General features: G+C 49.1%; 1 protein-coding gene across 2 annotated transcripts in view; it reads right to left on the bottom strand.

Moving 5' to 3' along the window:
* The window catches only part of LOC119164328 (G1/S-specific cyclin-D2), a 326,130-nt gene that overhangs the window by 35,352 nt on the left and 277,572 nt on the right, over window positions 1-13,206 (bottom strand). The gene's annotated exons all lie outside the window — the stretch shown is intronic.

The raw sequence follows: 13,206 nt of genomic DNA, 5'->3' as shown, positions 1-13,206 counted from the left end.
AAGCTTTTTCAAGAGATGAGTTGTGTGACATTGAAAACAGCCATCAGAGATGTCACCGCGTGTTTTTTTCCAAGGCGGGTCTTTGTAAGTGATTGTTACTCGTGTTTTGTCATCAGAAGGTGTCTGCGTAAAGAGTACGATACTGTAGCTGCGAAGAGAGAGAAATAGAAGAAAAGGACAACGCAGGAAGGTTAACCTGGTAGGAGTAACCGGTTTGCTACCCTGCATACGGGAGGTGCACTTTCTATACCGGAAGGCAGTCTGCAAGATGGCAAAGTGGTACGTTATGCCTGAACGTCGCAGTCAGAGTCAGTATACTGCGTTTATTAAAAAAAGTGTAGATGATGTCAAACTGCAGATGGAGGTCTCGAAGGACAAGACTGCAATGGGACCTCCTGTTCCAACTATACTGTAGAAATAGCTCATAAGATTATATATACATCGAATACAGTGAATAATACGCGGTTTCAACTTATCTATAATACAGAATATGAAGTGTAAAAATAAGCATAAATGTATTATTGTAGGAGAATGAAGGTAGACATTGGTATAGAGCTCAAATGTCACGAAGTACAACGCATTGATAACATTGTATGAATTCGTCGTTACCATCCGCGATTGCTGGCGCTGCACCTGAGGTATCACAAAGGCGTGGCTGCATCCTCGTAGAAAGACGCATTTTTTCTTTTTTTCTTCTCTCCGCAATCATAAATCCCATCCCATTCGACGCATCGGCGTCGTCGCCGTCAAGGGTCTTTACGAAGAAGCCTGCCTGTCTAAGCAGGACGCTAATCCAACGCGCTACGCGTAAAGAAAGCAACGGCGGATGACAGAACGACGAGGATGCGCGAGATGGTGCCCACGTCACGCGTCTGTACGCATGCTTGTACGCGGTGTGTAGGAGCGTGGGAACGACGTGGGGGCGTGCGAGTCCCGAAGCCGACCGCATGCGGTGGTCTCGAAATATCTCCTCGCGGATAGGCAAGCGCCCGCCACGTCGAACCTAAAGGGCGCGCCGGACTGCGTTACGCACGGACCAGGCGCCACCTGGTGAGGGAACAAAGTGCGAGACAAAATGGTTCCTTAAGGCAAAAAAAAAAAAAAGAAATCGGTGAATGCTTCCAGAGTTAAGGGGTTAAGTTTCAACGAGGGAATCGAACGCTGGCTTTGTAAGTTTTCCATTGCGCTATTTTCTGCGATCATTTTTTTTTTTTTTGCATTCACAACAGCGTGGCCCCGGGATGACATTTCTGTAAATGTTTGAGTGAAAGTAGGGAAGTGGCGTTGAAATGCAACCACAATTCAGAGAGGGGCTAAGGAAATAAATGGAGGTATGTTGAGACACCACGAACTGTAGAGTGGCGCAAAGACATGGATAGACAGAGCAGTCCAGATAGATAGATAGATAGATAGATAGATAGATAGATAGATAGATAGATAGATAGATAGATAGATAGATAGATAGATAGATAGATAGATAGATAGATAGATAGATAGATAGATAGATAGATAGATAGATAGATAGATAGATAGATAGATAGATAGATAGATAGATAGATAGATAGATAGATAGATAGATAGATAGAGGAAACCAAAATCGAATGTCCTTGAACTTATAGGCTACAAGTCCTACACCCACAACCACTAATGGGGAACCATTGTATTTATAGCGTCTGAAATGGCGACCAACTCACGCACGCAAGCACGATAGAGGCGAGTTCTATTAGGCGCACTGTGCCCCAAGTGGGATCTAGCAGACGACGTTTTCGCACGCTTTCTGTGCGTGTGTCCATCAACAGGTTATTTTGAAGAGTGCAAGTTCAAAGAAATCGATTGGAGGGTAATTTAAAGGGAGGCGCGGGCGAATGCTTTGATCGCTCCGACCAACGCGTCGGGACGTATAAAGACAGGTAATTTTGCGCGCCGCATCCACACGGCAAAGTAGCGTATTTCTTTTGAGAGTGCCAGCCTGGTGATTTGTGTCATTGCATTCGCGAAGCGTCTCGATGATTACACTGCGGGTTAAGGTGTAAAGCGCTAGCGAAGTGTAGTGATTGAAGGCCACAGTTCTCAATCTCATCCAGGGCTAGGCATGCAGGTTGTCAGGCTAAGAAAATATTGCGTAGCTGCTGCGCGATTTGTTCAACTACTCTGACTTACTGCTGCATACAGGAGACAAATATCTATGATTCAGCTGTACGTCAACTGTTCAGAAAAGACTTGTTTTCCGGACTGATTGAACGCAGGGATGGCGTAAATGTTGACAGTGCTTTCAAGCAATTTGGTGGAATGTAGCGTTTGTTTTTCATCATTTGACACCATTTACGGAGTTCAAATGACTTCGAAAACGTGAGTGTAGCCTGATTGACGTGACGAGAACAGGCTAGTTGCACCCGTGTAAAGGTGTTATAGAGCGCCTTTATCTGCAGTGTGTATCTCGGAGATCGATCGAATTTATAAGTATTAGCAGCGTCAGTAAGCGACAAGAGAAGAATTCATTTAGTGTACCCTATACATCTGACCAATAAGAAACCGCTATACAAACGAGAACCACGCGTAAAGTTCAAACGACCAAACTTATTGAGAAGTTTATTGTGTGAGTGAATTACCCAAAAGCATTTCATGACGACTACGTGAACTGACGCAAAGTATTTGTGACTGGATTATTAGCCCACTTCCTATCGTAGATACCGCTTGCTCGTATGGAAACGAAAACGTGGTGCCAATTACGATGTCCTGTGTGTTCCATTGCTGCCATATATCGCCAACAAGAGAATCATGAGGCGGCGTACAAGGCCAAATTGGGTGGAGTTGCCGTTTGTGCGGCGCGATGCCATGTCTGCATAAGGCATCTCTTCCTGCGTGAGCCGGCTGGCGCTGACTTTGAGAGGATTGCGCCCCAAGCCGTACATTACCAGCGCCCTCCCCTACCCATGCCTTCAACTGCTTGGACTGCTGCCATGCCACTCCGGAGAAGCTTACTTTTTAACTCTTTCTCGAGGCATCTATTCGCTGCTTTCGCGGTGGATGCATGAATGTTGAAATAAGCCGGAGTGCCAATGCAACGAAAAGGTCGTTTCTCAAGTCTACATTATCCTACGGGTAATGAATTGGAATTTAGGCTATAGGTTGTACTTCATCTAACATTGTATGATTTCTTTAGACCGGATATTTCTTACAATTCGTGGTCGGAAGCTCTAATAGCTGTTTCTATCACCAATATGTCCTCCTAGTCTGAGGACTGCTGAAATTTATTCTGCTGTGTAGGACTTTGTCTTTATGGCTATTCATTCATATCGTGGCCTAGATGTTGGAAGTCTAAGAGCCGCGTATTCGTCAGCGCTGTCAACACGCAGACGAGTACCCGTGCAAGCTTGCGGAATGCATCCTCATTCACAACTGTGTACCGGACGCTCAAGGACACGGATGCCGCAAATATAGCGACAGGCTCAACGCTGTGTATGTACGAGCGGCACCGTGCACGACCATAGCGGTGAACACGATCAGGGTAGTATGACATCCCCCCCGGGGGGGGGGGGGGGGGGCTTGTTTTTTGCAGTTCCCACCGCGAATGCACCGCAGCTTCCAGATACAACGGATAGAGTAGCTCACGAGCGCACAACGTGGTCATCCCGAGCCCACAAACTTCTACGCTTGTATACCTCTACGTATCTTGCGTCAGCCGGACCGTGTCCGATGGATACGACGGAAGTTCCCCAGCCTCTAACTGGCGCGTTCCCACAGGCGTCGATTGGAATGCATCCCGAGGACGTCTGTGGTTTCGCGTTCGACACCGAGCCGATGCTCTTTTTGACGCCGCGTCAGACCCTCCGCCGCCGCCGGCGCCATGGGAACGAGCGGCGGGAGAACTGTACACTGCACATCTACCTTGATACGTCACCGACAACATCCGCGCAGTGCTTTGGCGGTTCTTCAGTTCATTGACCAATATCAGCTGCGAGAAAGTAGAAAAGAAGTTAACTGTCACGTGCGCACTATAGTGATTTATCCTTCACGCAGTGGACAAGCAGCTGTGAACCCGGACGGCCGTAAATATGTCCAGCTATTACACTTCGTTTGGTTACTGACTTAAAGTCGGTAATACTGCACAGATTTAGTGCGACAGTTGCCCGAGGATCAATTACACGGGAAATTCACAGTGCGCTCGAATTCGGTGCAGTGGGCGACGTTCCTATACGGTGTCGAAACGGACGCGGGGAGAGTGATTCTATCGCTATCTGCCACTTGGCACATGCGTGCACATTGTCGTGGGAATGAATGGGCCAATAAAAATGCGCATCCTGCTGTCTCCCGTGTGGTTTAGTGTAGGTATGTTACAGGAAGGGATGTGCGGTTTCGTGTATGGTTTCAGACCGGCTGGGGCATTGCTGACAACAGTCGTCGTCATATTTATTGCTATTTCTGCCATGCAGCTTGGCACTGCATTTCGCGCTTTCCTACGCGGTACGCAGAACACGCAGGGCACTGGCTGCCAGTGGGAACGGTGCCACGCGTGCAGGGGACCGGATTTCTTTTCTCCTCTACTAAAATTGCTGAACAACGGCCCGCAGCTACGTTTTCTTTTTTCTTGTTAGTGTGGGCGTGTTGGGTAGAGTGGCTGCATATCTTCCCATATCACCCAAGAACGTGGTAGGCAAGAACGCACCAGCGACGCTCACATGACACCCAGATACACGCCGCATTCCAGCCTCGCTAAGGAGCTTCTGCCTGTCCCGCCCAGGACCGTACGCACAAAGAACTTCCGTACTGCAAATGACATCGCCATTCCCGAAATGTAGCTCCGTAGAACACCAGGCGTACATTCCGAGCTACCGAATAGGGTGGGCGGAAGCAACCATTATGCGACAGTATGCGAAGGGACGTTGCCCGTGCTAGTACTAGTCTATGCCTTCCATTCATACAGGACCACAACGTCTTCTTGATAGTGCTTGGTCTCCGAGACCCAGATGCAAGAGGCGCAGGGGTGAGACGCCCACCGCACGGCCCACGACGTTCGAATTCACTCGCGACATCCCCTTCAAATTTGGCCAGGTTCTCCCGTGCCACCTGCCACATTCCTGGTGGCACAATCGTGTAAGCGTGAGCCTGCTGGCGATTCAAAAGACCCGCCACACACGGAAAGAGGACGCCCAGAGTGTGCTGCCAGCTAACCAGACCTTCTCTCAATGGCCCCATTCAAGATGCACAGAACGAAGCCCAGTTGAACCCACGAATTCCTTCTTGGGTCAGGCGGGGACACCACACAGGAAGTGGACTGCAGTTGCATGAAACTTCAGAGCCTACGGGAAAAAAAAAACCTCCTCCCTTTTGATGCACCTGAATAACATTTCCCACTTCTCCGTCTTCTTTTTTTTGTTCATTGCCTTCACCAATGCAGACCTGACGACGCCGCGGTGGCCGTCGTAGCAGTCGGCAAGTCCTTGATCTTTTCGATACCTGTACGAGAGTTGGAGAGCAAGGGTCTCGGCCATCGCGGCAGCATGAGTAGGGAACGGAACAAACACGTAAGGAATGTGGAGCGCCCCCTACTTTGTGCTCGGATCGTCCCACCACCACCGCTCTTTCTACTCGTGTCGCGAACCTCGCGACAGGTTACCAAACGGTGGTTGGAGCCACTTCACCCTCCTTTCCCAACGACGCCACAGCTACCCCACCATACATTCCACAGCTACCCCACCATACATGTTGCCTTTTCTTGCTTTTGGATTCGTGGTTCTGATAGTTCACTGTACTTTGGGCGCACCTCAGTTGGGCCGGGGTTGGGTGTCTCCGGCACTCGGCTTGACCGGTGGCTAGGTTCGTTCGTACCTCTCTATTTCCCACCACTACAGGTATGAAGCGGAGGGTGAATGAGAGCGGAGGCAGTGCGAGATCCTTTCTGTTCAATGCCTTACGTTCCATTGATGTTAAAAAGCCCCCTCCCCCTTCCCTTCATCGCCCAGCTTGCTGCGGGGCCCGTAGAGACGAGCGTCGGCAGTGGGGCCCAGTGTCAGAAAGGTTAGGTTCATTCAAGAGTTTCAACCTGCCGTGCGAATTCGTTTAGTTTTCTTTTTTTCCCCACCTCCCTGCCCACGGTGCGGCTAATCCCCAACACACGAGCCGTAGCCGTCGCGTTTCCTGAATGAATCTATGGAATGTGGAAATCGGAGGGGAAACACGGGGATGTAAGGTGGGAAACGCCCGAGAAATTCCGCGTTTTCGTCGCCGAAAAGGGAGAGAGACGTCGGGTCCCGGCGAAACGGCGGCAACGTGTCTAGTGGCAAAGAAAGGTGGCGCGCTTATCTGGAGCGGCACCAGACAATGGAAGAGAGAAATAATCTAACTGCCAGGCTGTTCAGGGTGAATGGGACCTCTGGTATGCGGCACGGGGGAACCACGGACGCTCGAATGTGTGGTGTGGGGACGGAGATGGGGGCTCGGGCCGTTGCTTGAGGTGGTGAAGGGACTTGAATACTCTTATGGGACCGACGCTGGGCTTCTTCAATGCGACGACGGCTACATCAATGTAAACAAGAATTCCATGATGCCCTTCACCTCTTTACGTTTGCTTGCTTTCAAACTTTTGTACTTCTTTTCGACTTATTCCACTCGGTGCGTTTGAAGAATTCTCGCTGCACCTCGCACTCTATGGGATAGGAAGTGTGTGGTTGTGTATATGTGTATCACACTCCCTTTACTTCTTTCTGACTAATCGCTTCTGCCCGTCGGTTTCTTAGTCCTGCTGTCCTGTGTGCGTACGTGTGTTCTACGCAAAGCCCACCCTCTCATTCATCGGCTGGAGCTCATTCATGAAAGTTTTTCGAAGCGGCGCCACCTCGGCTCGACGCATGGATCTTCGCACATAACGTTGCTGTTTTTTTCTACGAGTAGACTTCAACGCGTACTACGTTTGCCCCGAGGGCCCCATTCACGAAAAAGCAGGAATTTCGGACGAACTTAAGGGGAACGGCGTCGTGGATTGCGGCTCTGGGAAGAACGACTTGCGCTGCCATTTTGTCGATATTTTATTGGTACCTTGAAAATCTTGGACGCCTGCCATGTCGCCTTCCGCCTACCGTGCCGTTTGGCATGAGCCACAGCAGTTGGCTTCTTCAGCTGTGGATAGATACACGGTATCAATTGATGCTATCGCATGTGGTTCATTCATAGATGTTTGCGTTTGTCGTCCGACCTGGCAAAAAAATAACGCTCGTGCATTTTCCACAAAGCGTCCTCGATGGTCAAAGACTATCGTGTGCATCTGCGATGGTGGACACGTGATAAATTACAGTAAGTCATGCCAGGGCTTGCACAGAAATTACTTGGTATTTAGTTTGCAAGGAAGGGAAAACAAACTGTGTTATCCTTACGCAGCAGTCTTGTCAGTGTCTTTTACAGCCTAAATAAGAGCAAATCAGAGACACGTTCCGCAGTTGCTGATTCACCGACACTCGGAAAAAAAAATAAAAAAAGAAACATTCGTTGCGCTCGAGTAATGCCACGAATCTACGCGTGATGTCTCCTTTGCGCATTCTTTCGCTTCACCATGCCAAAACACTTGTGTATCACTGAAACGCACCGCCTGTGATTTCCCCGCTACTTGCACCATCGCCTGAGCACTCCTGATTATAAACCGCGTGGTCCTAATCCCGTCGGCACGATACGCTTCTTGAGAGCACGTCAAGCAAAAAAAAAAAACAAAACAAAAGTGAGTAAGGAGGGAAAATTTCGCAACAAACACCGCACACAACTACTGCCGTTTATAGACTGCATTCCTTCACGCTCTCATAACCGCGAAAAAAAAAACAAAAACCTTCCGCCTTCTCCGAAAGCGAGGTCTTCGAGAAAGGCAAGGTTGCAGCCACGAGGTGTACCATCGCTTAAGCGTTGTCAAGCCTGGAGGTTCAATCGTATGAGCTGTGCATTGGCGAGGAGGAGGAACACCAGTACACTACGTACGGCCTTTCAAGTCTGCAGGGCAGTGTAAGAGAAAAAAAAAAACGTTCGTAAATAGCGACTGAAAGTCAAAGGCGGCCGACAAACGACGTGGAGTCGACGGTGAAGAGAGAGCAGTTTCCTCGAAGCGAAAAGGGTGAGACGAAAAGAAAGGAAAAAAGAAAGGACGATTGTGATTGCCACTCGCGGACTCAGCAGGCTCTATGGCGGTCGCAATACAGGTCTCTTTATCGATAAAACCGTGCAGTGCAGCCGAAGCTGCGAGATGATTGCCACAAAAATCATTAGAAGGGAGTGTGAAAGTTGTGGAAGCACGTAAGCATATGTTGCCAGTTTTATACCAATGAAGGAATGATGGGATATATAGGTCCGTGCCAAACCTTAGTGATTTCTGTTATGATAACGCCTTGTGGTTTCTCAGATCAACCTTCTTTAGGTGAGATAACGTGTTATCATTCAAGAAGTCTGGTATAGTAATACGTGTGTGTAGATTTCTAATTATGTGTTCTGTTTAGAACAGCAGTTGCCCCAAGGTTCCTATAAAGAAAGCATGATAAAAAAAATTCTGGAAAGACGTCTTAAAGAAGCTTTGAAACTAAGCATATCTACATCTGACATTCATGGTCTTCTAGGTAAAGGATAGAACTAAGAAGCCTATAGTTGCATCTAATAAAATGTTTGCTTGCATTTATTAAAATGAAATAAAACGCGTGATGTATATTTACCCTGTCCAGCTCAAGCTAAACCCATAAGAGCAGTGGCTCGCATTGAGTGTGCACTCAGAATTCAGCGTTCTTTCTCCTTACCGCCACTGCCACGTAAGTAAAACGGCTCCGGTGGAAAGGACAAGCGTATACGGTGGAGCTGCACGCATTTGGCGAGACACAAGAGTTACGTGCTCGATGGGCAAAACCTGAAGCGTGCGGCAAGTTCGCATGTGTGCTCCGCTCTGCGCTGGCATTTCCTGTTTTGAAAGAAACCGGGCGCCGAGAATGGCGACATGCACCTGCCGTGGAAGCTTTATAGGCTGCGCGCAACCGCGGGTGACGACTCTGCCTCGACTTATGCGTCCACTGAGGCCCCAAGATGTGACCACGCCCTTAGACCACTAGCCTCTGTCGTGGATTGTAGTCACCCCATCATGCAAACGGGCTGAATGACGAAGACTTTTTGCGGCTGCAGTCGGCACCGGTGGTGGAACATTCGCAGTTTTTAGCACCCTATTCATTCTTTCTTCTAGGAATTCGTCGCATGCTTCATGGCGGTCGAAGAACAAAAAAAAATGTGTTCTGGAACGCAAGGTGGGGGAGACACTATTCATAACCTTGTTGAGAATCTTTTGACCTTTGACGCGATCAAGGATTTCGAATGAACTTGCACAAATGTGAAAGAAAACGTTTTGGAGATACGAGAGAAAAGGAGAAGTTCACTTTGGTCCGCACAAGTGTTCCACACGTGTGTTCCCCATCCCGCACAAGTGTTCCACGTTCCGCACAGTGAACCGACACGGACTAGTGCCTCATCCGCACTGCGTCGCCATTAGAACTGGCCGATCAAAGCACTTTCCTGTCTGGAAGACTTGTCCTTCCAGTGACGACTCTTAGCATACTGCTACAGCTGACAACGGACTTTGTAACACAAGCATGTAAGTGCAATGTCATTGAAGGAATATTTAGCGCACTACTGCTGTGTAAACCACTCAATCTGGTAAAGTGCACTCTCGGTGAGGTCCGTATTGAACGAGCAAATAAAGCTTATTCGACGGAAGAGGTGGTAACAATGCTGCAAGTGGTAACAACTGCACCTTCTTGTAGATCTCAACAGGAGTGGCTTTCATAACCTTGTTTGCCTGATACGGCCTCGCCCTTTCATAGTTTCGAGAGCCCGCGTTTGTAAACTGTGGCCATTCGTGCTCGTTTCTTTGTGCCGATTGTCTTCGCGCAGCGTCACATGCCTGCACTCGGTATTTTGGCACGAATCGCCAACCACGACATGTGTGTCAATGTCAAGCACGTCCAGGAGGGGCATAGAGGGGGCGTGCTTCGTGGCCTTTGCGGGACGTTGCTGTTGCCGCATCGCCGTGGGCCGTGACTGTGAGCACCGACAGGAACTGAATGCGGCGCCGCGATATACGGAGCCCTGATACCATGTCTCCGGTGCCCACTGCTGTTAACTTCGTGGGCCGGCCCGATAAGATATCACCGGGGCCGGCATCGGACAGTGAAAGCGAAGCGCCAACGCTCCTTCCCACGAGCAACAGCTACAGCTTTAGACCACCACCTCCTCCTCCCCGTTCTCTCTTCAGCCAATTTTCTCTTTCTTTTGTTCGTTATTCCTAATTCCCTTGCTTTCTTTATCCAGTCAGCTAGTCTTGTACGTTTTCTTCTTGATCGTTCGCTCTTACTCGTAGTGCTCAAGAGGGCTTGAGGGGGTGTCGGCTTTCTTTGATGGACTGGCGACGTCGCCGTCTTCTGGTCTCGAGAGCCGCTTGAATGAAAGTGTAAAAAGCCCTCCTCTACAAGTGTACACGAGGCTCGCTTCTCCTTGCCGCCTCCATTCACAAAAAAACGCCCGACCCATGGCGTGTCTAGTCCTCTCCACGCCAGCCTTGAAGAAGGGAGGCAGCAAGTCACTCTGCGTTTGCCGGCATCGCGAGGATGGGATTCCGAGATAGAGCGCCGCTAGTCACACGGCTTCTTGCAATCATGCGTGCGCGTGCTGGTATCCATGTGTGTGCGGGCGAGGAGGGTTTGGCCGTGTGACGACAGTACTCGTAATCACCGACGGAAAAACTTTTTTTTTCGTTCTGCCACACGTCTTATATGGCTTCCGCTGCATGCTTTTTTTTTTTTACTGAATGAAGCGTTTTAAAAGTGTGCCAGTTTGGCTTAACAGCGGACCTGCAGTTGTCTGAATGCATGGCGCGTTCAAATGTGTACGGAGGGTATAGAGTTGGTGGCATTAGCTACCCTGCGAAAAGTATGCTCGCCTTCGAAGCTTCGAACTGGTGAAGATGTGTGTCGGAGGTCATCGATAAAAGTGAATTATCAGTCGTTAAAAATATTTTCACATTTTTTCACCTGTGCTCGTAGGGAACGCTAAAAAAACGTTTCTGGGCACAGCACCAAGTGATAGCCTTCGTAATTATTCCAAAATGTTAATTATATTATATTCTCGTTCTTTCCTGCACTTCCTTTACGGCACACACCCTCATTGGATGTGGAATGAGCTCCAATAATATGCTCCGTCTATGAGTTTTACTAAATGTCAAGTAAACAACGAAATAGAGTAGGAAAAGGATTATATTGGTAGCAGTCACTGCGGTTAGGTGAGGGTAACCTATCTCTCTCCCGGGGCTCAGTGTGTTCCCAGTAGTTAAACTAGTTTGTCTAGTTGATTGTTGGGACGTCGGGCGCGCTGCCAATCATAGCTGGGCGACCTTCACACGCGAACTGCAGGCGCACGCCCGCACACGTGGCCTGCCGAGTGCGATGAGCAGTTCTCGTTCCGTAGTCGACGCGTCGGCGTTCTCAGTTAACTCCAGAGCAGCGTCACGGGACCTGCACCGGATACCGGCCAGCGTGCGAAGTCGATGACGCTTCTACAGCAGTCATCACAAAGCTGGCGGGCGACGTAAAAAAAATAGCGGAACACGATACAGTGAAAGAAACCAAGGGAGACGGGTGCCGGTGTGGCAGGGTGGGGGCAACGATCGTGCCTGCGCCGATTTACGGGCCTCTTTGACGCCAGCTGAGCATCCAAATAAACAATGTGCGATGTAGAAAAAAAAGCAGGTATGTAAGCCTCGAGTAACGTGTACAGTCTGTGTGAAGTGTACTACACGCCCGACTCCGAACAAGACGAGACTGTGGCGAACACCTCCCTAGAGGGAGTAAATGGCGGTCACATATTTTACACCCCTTTTCTTGGGTATTCGTAGTGGCACATACGTAGAGTTAATGGGCACATCGAGCAAACGCTGTTGCAGCCTGAGCTAAACAGGAGGTGACGTAACTCCATGTTGGGAGTTTTGAAACTCCCGTAGAATCGGAGTTGCACTGTACGCCCGCCTCTGAACAAGACGAGACTGTGACGAACACCTCTTTAGGGGGAGTGTATGGAGGTCTCATATTTTACACCCCTTTTCTTGGGTCTTCGTAGTGGCACATACGTAGAGTTAATGGGCACATAGAGCAAACGCTGTTGCAGCCTGAGCTAAACAGAAGGTGACGTAACTCCATGTTGAGAGTTTTGAAACTCCCGTAGAATCAGAGTTGCACTGTACGCCCGCCTCTGAACAAGACGAGACTGTGACGAACACCTCCCTAGAGGGAGTAAATGGCGGTCACATATTTTACACCCCTTTTCTTGGGTCTTCGTAGTGGCACATACGTAGAGTTAATGGGCACATCGAGCAAACGCTGTTGCAGCATGAGCTAAACACGAGGTGACCTCACTCCATGTTGGGAGTTGTGCAACTCCCGCGGAATCGGAGTTGTACGCGGGAAAGCTATTACACCGAAATAAAAGGGAGCTTATGCAGCTCCCTAGACGGTAACCACGTGTATATTTTTCCAGCTCCTTTGTAACGTAACTCGAGAGAAGGAGAAAGTAGATCCATGGCAGTGAACAAAGAAAAAAATTTTAATTACTGATCCTAGATCATTCCCGATCCTGGATGCCATGCGAAAGAAAAAAAATAAATAGAAATGTTCTCGTGAATACGCACTCATCGTTTGATTTCCTGCTAAACTCTTTGCACGATTGCGAGATTCCTATACTGCATAGATGTTTTGTTGACGCGGTTATGGTCGAATGGCTAGAAAACGAAAAAAGGGAGATGTTTGCTTCTCGCGTGACCGGAACCAAGTGGATGCAAGTGTGCCAGTTCACATGGGGAATCACTGCTTCCGACGTAAAAAAAAAAAAAAAAACGATCTCGTCCTTGCAGTCTCTTTTACGTTGCTCACTCGTCTTTCTGTTTCCACATCCTGTTGCCATTTTTTTTTCTCGGTTCTTACTTCACTCCTACCAGTTTTGGGCGGACTGTGCGTGCATAGCGTGCCGTGAGCCCATTACCGAACCACGTACGCCCTCTAGCGGAGAAAAGTACGTAACGGCACAGGGTGGAGGAAAATGACGAAGTAAAAACTGGCTGGGTAGAGAGAGGACGGAAAAATGACTGGGTAACAATGCAGGGGGACGTTAGAACGCGTTTTCTCGCTCCAAGAAGCGTGAAAACAGTGCCCC

Source organism: Rhipicephalus microplus, chromosome 8 (assembly GCF_043290135.1).
Source record: "Rhipicephalus microplus isolate Deutch F79 chromosome 8, USDA_Rmic, whole genome shotgun sequence".
NCBI classification, from domain to species: domain Eukaryota; kingdom Metazoa; phylum Arthropoda; class Arachnida; order Ixodida; family Ixodidae; genus Rhipicephalus; species Rhipicephalus microplus.
This window is presented reverse-complemented; position numbering and strand designations above follow the sequence as displayed.